We start from the raw sequence: 8,674 nt of genomic DNA, 5'->3' as shown, positions 1-8,674 counted from the left end.
GTTCTTTTGCATTAAGATTTTGTGCATCCAATCCTAAAAGCACATGACAACCTCTGCTTCCCTCTGCGAAGGGCCTATCTTTTATTTTTGTCTTATACCTTCATACAAGGATCATGGTGATCTTCACCTTTCCTTTTTACATTTTATCCTTTGGCAAGCACATTGTGTTGGAAAGATCCTGATATATATATATATATATATATATATATATATATATATATATATATATATATATATCCAATTGGATGTAAGTTAGCATGAACTATTATTGTTGACATTACCCTTGAGGTAAAAGGTTGGGAGGCAACACTATAAGCCCCTATCTTTCTCCGTGTCCAATTAAAACTTCATACCCACAAGTATTGCGTGAGTGTTAGCAATTGTGAAAGACTAAATGATAGTTGAGTATGTGGACTTGCTGAAAAGCTCTTATATTGACTCTTTCCGATGTTATGATAAATTGCAATTGCTTCAATGACCGAGATTATAGTTTGTTAGTTTTCAATGAAGTTTCTGATTCATACTTGACATTGTGAATAGATTGTTACTTTAGTATAAGAAATCATATGACAATATTTATATATGTTGTTGTTATAAGAATGATCATGATGCCCTCATGTCCGTATTTTATTTTATCGACACCTCTATCTCTAAACATGTGGACATATTTTCTGATATTGGCTTCCGCTTGAGGACAAGCGAGGTCTAAGCTTGGGGGAGTTGATACGTCCATTTTGCATCATGCTTTGATATTGATATTTATTGCATTATGGGCTGTTATTACTCATTATGTCACAATACTTACGCCTTTTCTCTCTTATTTTACAAGGTTTACACAAAGAGGTAGAATGCCGGCAGCTAGAATTCAGGGCTGGAAAAGGAGCAAATATTAGAGACCTATTCTGCGCAACTCCAAAAGTCCTAAAACTCCACGGAAGTTATTTTTGGAATTAATAAAAAATACTGAGCGAAGAAAATACCAGAAGGGGGCCACCCACCGTCCACAAGGGTGGGGGGCGCGCCCTACCCCCTGGGTGTGCCGCCCTGCCTCGTGGGCCACCTGGTAGGCCTCCGGTGCCAATCTTTGGCTATATGAAGTCCTTCACCCTGGAAAAAATCAAGAAGAAGCTTTCGGGACGAAACACCGCCGACATGAGGCAGAACCTTGGCGGAACCAACCTAGGGCTCTGGCGGAGCTGTTCTGTCGGGGAAACATCCCTCCGGGAGGGGGAAATCATCACAATCGATCCTCTCATCGGGAGGGGGTCAACCTCCATCAACATCTTCACCAGCACCATCTCCTCTCAAACCCTAGTTCATCTCTTGTATCCAATCTTTGTGTCAAAGCCTCAGATTGGTACCTGTGGGTTGCTAGTAGTGTTGATTACTCCTTGTAGTTGATGCTAGTTGGTTTATTCGGTGTAAGATCATATGTTTAGATCCTATATGCATATTAATACCCCTCTGATCATGAACATGAATATGATTTGTGAGTAGTTACGTTTGTTCCTGAGGACATGGGAGAAGTCTTGCTATAAGTAGTCATGTGAATTTTGTATTCGTTCAATATTTTGATGAGATGTATGTTGTCTTTCCTCTAGTGGTGTTCTATGAACGTAGACTACATGAAACTTCACCATTGTTTGGGCTTAGAGGAAGGCATTGGGAAGTAATAAGTAGATGATGGGTTGCTAGAGTGACAAAAGCTTAAATCCCTAGTTTATGCGTTGCTTCATAAGCGGTTGATTTGGATCCATATGTTTCATGGTATGGTTAGGTTTACCTTAATTCTTCTTTCATAGTTACGAATGCTTGTGAGAGTACTTAATCATAAGTGGGATGCTTGTCCAAGGAAGGGCAGCACCCAATCACTAGTCCACCCACATATCAAATTATCAAAGTAACGAACGCGAATCATATGAGAGTGATGAAAACTAGCTTGACGATAATTCCCATGCGTCCTCGGGAACGTTTTCCTTCATATAAGAATTTTTCTAGGATACAAAAAGGATTAGGCCACCTTGATGCACCTTATTTTCTTTTGTTACTTGTTACCCGTTACGAATTACTTTATCACAGAACTATCTGTTACCGATAATTTCAGTGCTTGCGGAGAATACCTTACTGAAAACCGCTTGTCATTTCCTTCTGCTCCTCGTTGGGTTCGACACTCTTACTTATAGAAAGGACGCCGCCTACACTTGTAGGTCATCACCCACAATTCTTTGTGTTCTACTCATGCATATCATCTATGCATAGACCTGGATCAGATGCCACTGTTGGGAAACGTAGCATGAAATTTCAAAATATTTCCTATGCTCACGCAAGATCTATATAGGAGATGCATATCAACGAGAGGGGGAGAGTGTGTCCATGTACCCTAGTAGACCAAAATCGGAAGCGTTTGCATAATGCGGTTGATGTAGTTGAACATCTTCTAGCTCCGACTGATCAAGCACCGAACGTACGGCACCTCCGAGTTCTGCACACGTTCAGATCGGTGACGTGTGATGTCTACTATGCAACATTCTTCTTGTAGACTCGTGTTGGGCCTCCAAGTGCAGAGTTTTGTAGGACGGTAGCAAATTTCCCTCAAGTGGATGACCTAAGGTTTATCAATCCATGGGAGGCGTAGGATGAAGATGGTCTCTCTCAAATAACCCTGCAACCAAATAACAAAGAGTCTCTTGTGTCCCCAACACACCCAATACAATGGTAAATTGTATAGGGGCACTAGTTAGGCGAAGAGATGGTGATACAAGTGTAATATGGATGGTAGATATAGGTTTTTATAATCTGAAAATATAAAAACCTCAAGGTAGCAAGTAACAAAAGTGAGCAAAAATGGTATTGCAATGCTTCTAAACAAGGCCTAGGGTTCATACTTTCACTAGTGCAAGTTCTCTCAACAATGATAACATAATTGGATCATATAACAATCCCTCAACGTGCAACAAAGAGTCACTCCAAAGTCACTAATAGCAGAGAACAAACGAAGAGATTATTGTAGGGTACAAAACCACCTCAAAGTTATTCTTTCTGATCAATCTATTGGGCTATTCCTATAAGTGTCACAAACAGCCCTAGAGTTCGTACTAAAATAACACCTTAAGACACACATCAACAAAAACCCTAATGTCACCAAGATACTCCAATGTCACCACAAGTATCCGCGGGTTTGATTATACAATATGCATCACACAATTTCATATTCATCTATTCAAACCAACACAAAGAACTTCAAAGAGTTCCCCAAAGTTTCTACCGGAGAGTCAAGACAAAAACGTGTGCCAACCCCTATGCATAAGTTCACAAGGTCACATAACCCGCAACTTGATCACCAAAACATACATCAAGTGGATCACGTGAATATCCCATTGTCACCACAGATAAGCACATGCAAGACATACATCAAGTGTTCTCAAATCTTTAAAGACTCAATCCGATAAGATAACTTCAAAGGGAAAACTCAATTCGTTACAAGAAGGTTGAGGGGGAGAAGCATCGTAAGATCCAACTATAATACCGAAGCTCGCGATACATCAAGATCGTGCCAAATAAGGAACACGAGAGAGAGAGAGAGAGAGAGAGAGAGAGAGAGAAAGAGATATCAAACACATAGCTACTGGTACATACCCTTAGCCCCGAGGGTGAACTACTCCCTCCTTGTCATGGAGAGCGCCGGGATTAAGAAGATGCCCACCGGTGATGGATTCCCCCTCCGGCAGGGTGCCAGAACAAGGCCCCAAGAGGTTTTTCGTGGCTATAGAGGCCTATAGTGGCAGAACTCCCGATCTAGATTTCTTTTTGGGGGTTTCTGAATTTATAGGAATTTTTGGCGTCGGTTTCACCTCAGGGGAGTCCATGAGTCAACGACAAGACAAGGGGCGAGCCTTAGGGGGGCACCCTCCATCCTTGTGGTGGCCTCGGGACTCTTCTGGCCCAACTCTTTTGCTCCGGGGGCTTCTTCTGGTCCATAAAAAAGCACCATAAATTTTCAGGTCATTTGGACTCTGTTTGGTATTCATTTGCTGTAGAACTCAAAAACAAGGGAAAAACAGAAACTGGCACTGGGCTCTAGGTTAATAGGTTAGTCCCAAAAATCATATAGAATAGCATATAAATGCATATAAAACATCCAAGATGGATAATATAATGGCATGGAACAATAAAAAATTATAGATACGTTGGAGATGTATCAAGCATCCCCAAGCTTAATTCCTGCTCATCCTCGGGTAGGTAAATTATAAACACAGAATTTTTGATGTGGAATGCTACCTAGCATATTTATCAATGTAATATTCTCTATTGTGGCAAGAATATTTAGATCCATAAGATTCAAAACAAAAGTTTAATATCGACATAAAAACGATAATACTTCAAGCATACTAATAAAGCAATCATGTCTTCTCAAAATAACATGGCCAAAGCAAGCTATCCCTACAAAATCATATAGTCTGGCTATGCTCTATCTTCATCACACAAATTATTCAAATCATGCACAACCCCGGTTTCGGCCAAGAAATTGTTTCATACTTTAGTATTCTCAAACCTTTTCAACTTTCACGCAATATATACGCGTGAGCCATGGACATAGCACTATAGGCAGAATAGTATATGGTGGTTGTGGAGAAGACAAAAAGAAGGAGATAGTCTCACATCAACTAGGCGTATCAACGGGCTATGGAGATGCCCATCAATAGATATCAATGTGAGTGAGTAGGGATTGCCATGCAACGGATGCGCTTGAGCTATAAGTTTATGAAAGCTCAAAAAAACTCAGTGGATGTGCATCCAACTTGCTTGCTCATGAAGACCTAGGGCATTTGAGGAAGCCCATCGTTGGAATATACAAGCCAAGTTCTATAATGAAAAATTCCCACTAGTATATGAAAATGACAAAATAGGAGACTCTCTATCATGAAGATCATGGTGCTACTTTGAAGCACAAGTGTGGAAAAAGGATAGTTACATTGCCCCTTCTCTCTTTTCTCTCAACTTTTTCCTTTTTTTTGATTGGCTTCTTTTGCCTCTTTTTTTATTGGCCTCTTTTTTTTATTTCCTCACATGGGACAATGTTCTAATAATGATGATCATCACACTTTTATTTACTTACAACTCAAGAATTACAACTCGATACTTAGAACAAAATATGACTCTATATGAATGCCTCCAGCGTGTACTAGGATGTGCAATGACTCAAGAGTGACATGTATGAAAACTATGAACGATGGCTTTGCCACAAATACTATGTCAACTACATGATCATGCAAAGCAATACGACAATGATGAAGTGTGTCATAATAAACGGAACAGTGGAAAATTGCATGGCAATATATCTCGGAATGGATATGGAAATGCCATAATAGGTAGGCTCCTCCAGCCCCCGCTTGGGCTCTGCTCCTTCTTCCTTGTTGGTGCTCAACCGGACGAGAGTGAACTGCCACAAGCCGCAGCAGAGGGACACATCGATGAGGATGGCAAGTCGAGGTAAGCCGCCGCGGATTTGCTCACTCTTAGCTCCTAGTCTTTTCTTCTTCTTAGTGCTTTCTTATCTCCTCTTCCCTAACCTCGCCTATGCTAGCCGGAGGGGATTGGGAGGCATGATGCGTGGATACGGGTGGAGCAGCTGAAGAAGGGGTTGTGTGGGGCAACCGGCACGTCTTCTTCTGTGGAGTGGCCACTGTCGTCGCCAAGCTACTCAACTCATCGAACACGATGTCGCCATGTTCGGGAAGAAGGATTATCAGCAGTGGCGTCTCCTCTGCCGAATGGTAACTAACAGATTTTGGTAATAATAATTATCAGCACTCTCTTTTAATGTTTTGAGGGTATCTTAGCTTTGAGAATGAACTAAACGTTTATTTGGGGAGAGATTTTGCTCCATTTTTGTAATCATTTTGAATTGATGGTCTGATGGATATCATGTCTGTGTCTATTTTCATGCTTCAGGCCTTCAGTATTAGAGCTGACGCGGACAGTTGATTCCTTGCATCAATGGGAAGGATACATTAGCCAAAGCTTGGGGGCAAGATGATCTCCAGCCCGGCCTGGCCACCGCTGGCATGTCGGTGCCCTCAACAAGTTCCTGCACGGGGATGTGAAGTCTGGTCCAAGGCCGCTTGGCCGGATGGCGCTCACTCTAGTGCCAAGTAGAATTCTTGAGCTCCTGCTTCACTTGCAAGAAGAAGCTGTAAGGAAACTGCATTTACATCTGTCACTATGCTCAGTCTTTCAGAGTTTTAGTTTGAAGATACGCCGATGATTACACCTGAATGAAAATAGTTTATCCAACAAATAATTGTGGCGTTGTTCGCCTGGGAACATCCCATATACATTTGGGGAGGAAATCTTGTGAAAACTTGAAACATTCATCCAATTATTTCTTTGTACAACAACTGAACATATTGCTTCGGTGAAATCATTCATCCAATTGCATTATTTGATACAACAACTATTTCTTTCTATGCATTTTCAGACAGAAAGGCATACTAATTTAATTGTTGTGTGACATTGCATCGGTGAGAAGGCATTATGCAGTGCCGAGTGCCGGGACCAAGAGATCATGATCGAAGAGGAAGCAAAGAACAAGATCGCCATAAGATGCTCGTCCTACTCATCCCTGCCCGCCGGTGGATGGAACAGACAACAGCGGAGGACATGGACATGGCTCGTCCTGAACAACGTCGAGGTATTGATATGAGCAATTTTTCTGAATAAATATTTTGTTTGATAATTCTGCTGACCTGTTCAACTGATCTGATGTGTTTGCCTTACTATGGGCACTCCCAATGCGAACTACCAGAGTCATATGAGGCTTACTGGAAGCGGCAACATTAGTGGCATTCCGGTCCAATGCAGCTGTTCAAGCTTTGCATATCTGACATCATCGAGCCCAAGGTATTGTTATGCTCTTTTTGTTGTAATATCTAAGCAGAATGTACTACAAACTAGATAATCTGACGAAGATGTGGCACATGAGATGTTCTCCAATAATGTTAACTTGTTGTCGAAAACTCTAAAATGGTACTGCTTTTTGAACTGAGTGTCAAACCCAATTGAGTCAAGTCTCCCTTGCAGTATGGTATTTTGTGGCGCTTGATTAGGTTACACTTTGAAAATCATTTGCCTTCTTTATGCATCATGTGATCTCTTTTTGTTCCAGTAGGGACCATTCAGTGGGATTTGTATTGTAATAAGCTTTGCACCTGAATTGATATTTTATAGTTAACAGAGTTAAGTCATAGGAAATATGTGTTTTTGGTAATTGAGCTAGATATATGTGTGTTTCTTTTTTGTTGTAATGTGTTCATTATTTTAATTTAGAAAATAGAAGCATGAAGTGTGATTGTAAGGATCTAATAACAGATGTTGTTTGCATAACAAGATGTGTACTGTACCTACTTACTAATAGCAGAATCTTAATCCTTCGCAAGCAGTCGCCATCGATGTAGACTTGGCATGCCCGTGTTTACTTTGTGAACAATATCATTTAGGAACTGACTGCCATTTGCTAAATTGTTGAAAAGTGGATATGATGGAAGAAGGTACCGGAAATGTTCTTGTTGTTGTAAGCTATTTGCATGAAGCGCTAAAATGCAAAAGAGATTGCTTGGAGCAGACATAGAGGTAAATTAAATTAATCTTTACTTCTTCTTAGCTTAAATTCTTTTACTGTTTCCCTTGATTAGTTGTAGTTTGGATGTGTTTCAGCAACAGTCTTATTTGGGAATACATGTGAAACATTGTGTGATCTTTCATGCTTCTGTCCTCTCCTCAGGTCATATGAATATGCACTGTCGTAGTGTTCACACTCGTCTGAAGTTGGTTCCTTTCATTTTCCAGGATTTGGCGCTGCTGCTTCTTACCTTTGTAGAGATCCTGGTATGGTGCCTCGTAACAATGATACTAGAAATGGTCAGACTCCACAACAATTGCGCTTACCACGAACGAAGGATGTTATTGTAAATGGAACCGTTGTAAAGGTCAAGTACTACCACACCTACATGCTGCATCTGCCACCTCGTTTTTCTCACCGTTCTATCTATAACAACTGTGTGGAGCGCTTTGATCATCACTGTCCTTGGGTTGGTCAATGCATAGGACTGGTAACTATATTAATGCCTAATTGTCTAATATATTTCATTGTCATCCGAATCTTGCATGATGAATCTCTATTGCAACTATTAATCAATGTTTGGTGCTAACTACCAGCTTTTCTGGTGTAGCATAATTATCGTTTATTATATATGTTTGTATTCTCGACCACACTACTATGCCTCTACGTGTCTGGGTTCTGCTGGGTGTACATAATTAAGATCAAAGATGCAGAGGATTCATCGATTTGGAGGGCAATGTTTAAGACACCTACCGAGTGGTTCTGATCATCTACTGTTTTATTTATGTGTGGTTTTTTGGCGGTCTTTTTGTCTTTCATCTCTACCTGAAGAGCACCAATCAGGTCGCTTCCCTTTCCACCTTTCCTCTGTTTTAAAACTCTTGGTATTTAAATTATTTTGTCGCAACTTCGTAATTATTCAATCCTTCACCTTTGCAAACTACCAACAAGAACTTTAGGTATCGATGCGACCTACGGGCTAACCTATATAACAAGTTTGCTTAGAGCTAACATAGAGGTTAATTAAATTAATCTTTAGTTTTTCTCTTGTCATGT

At 40.6% G+C, this 8,674-nt stretch overlaps 1 long non-coding RNA gene across 1 annotated transcript; it reads left to right on the top strand.

Moving 5' to 3' along the window:
• The first annotated feature begins 7,695 nt into the window (after nt 1-7,695).
• On the top strand, nt 7,696-8,340 carry LOC123089217 (uncharacterized). The gene is made up of 3 exons (XR_006442233.1): nt 7,696-7,780; nt 7,877-7,985; nt 8,229-8,340. It is a non-coding gene; the product is annotated as an uncharacterized lncRNA (long non-coding RNA).
• The last annotated feature ends 334 nt before the right edge of the window (nt 8,341-8,674 follow it).

This window comes from Triticum aestivum, chromosome 4B (assembly GCF_018294505.1).
Source record: "Triticum aestivum cultivar Chinese Spring chromosome 4B, IWGSC CS RefSeq v2.1, whole genome shotgun sequence".
Taxonomy (NCBI): Eukaryota; Viridiplantae; Streptophyta; class Magnoliopsida; order Poales; family Poaceae; genus Triticum; species Triticum aestivum.
The sequence above is the reverse complement of the archived record's forward strand: the minus strand, read 5'-3'. Positions and strand labels throughout refer to the sequence as shown.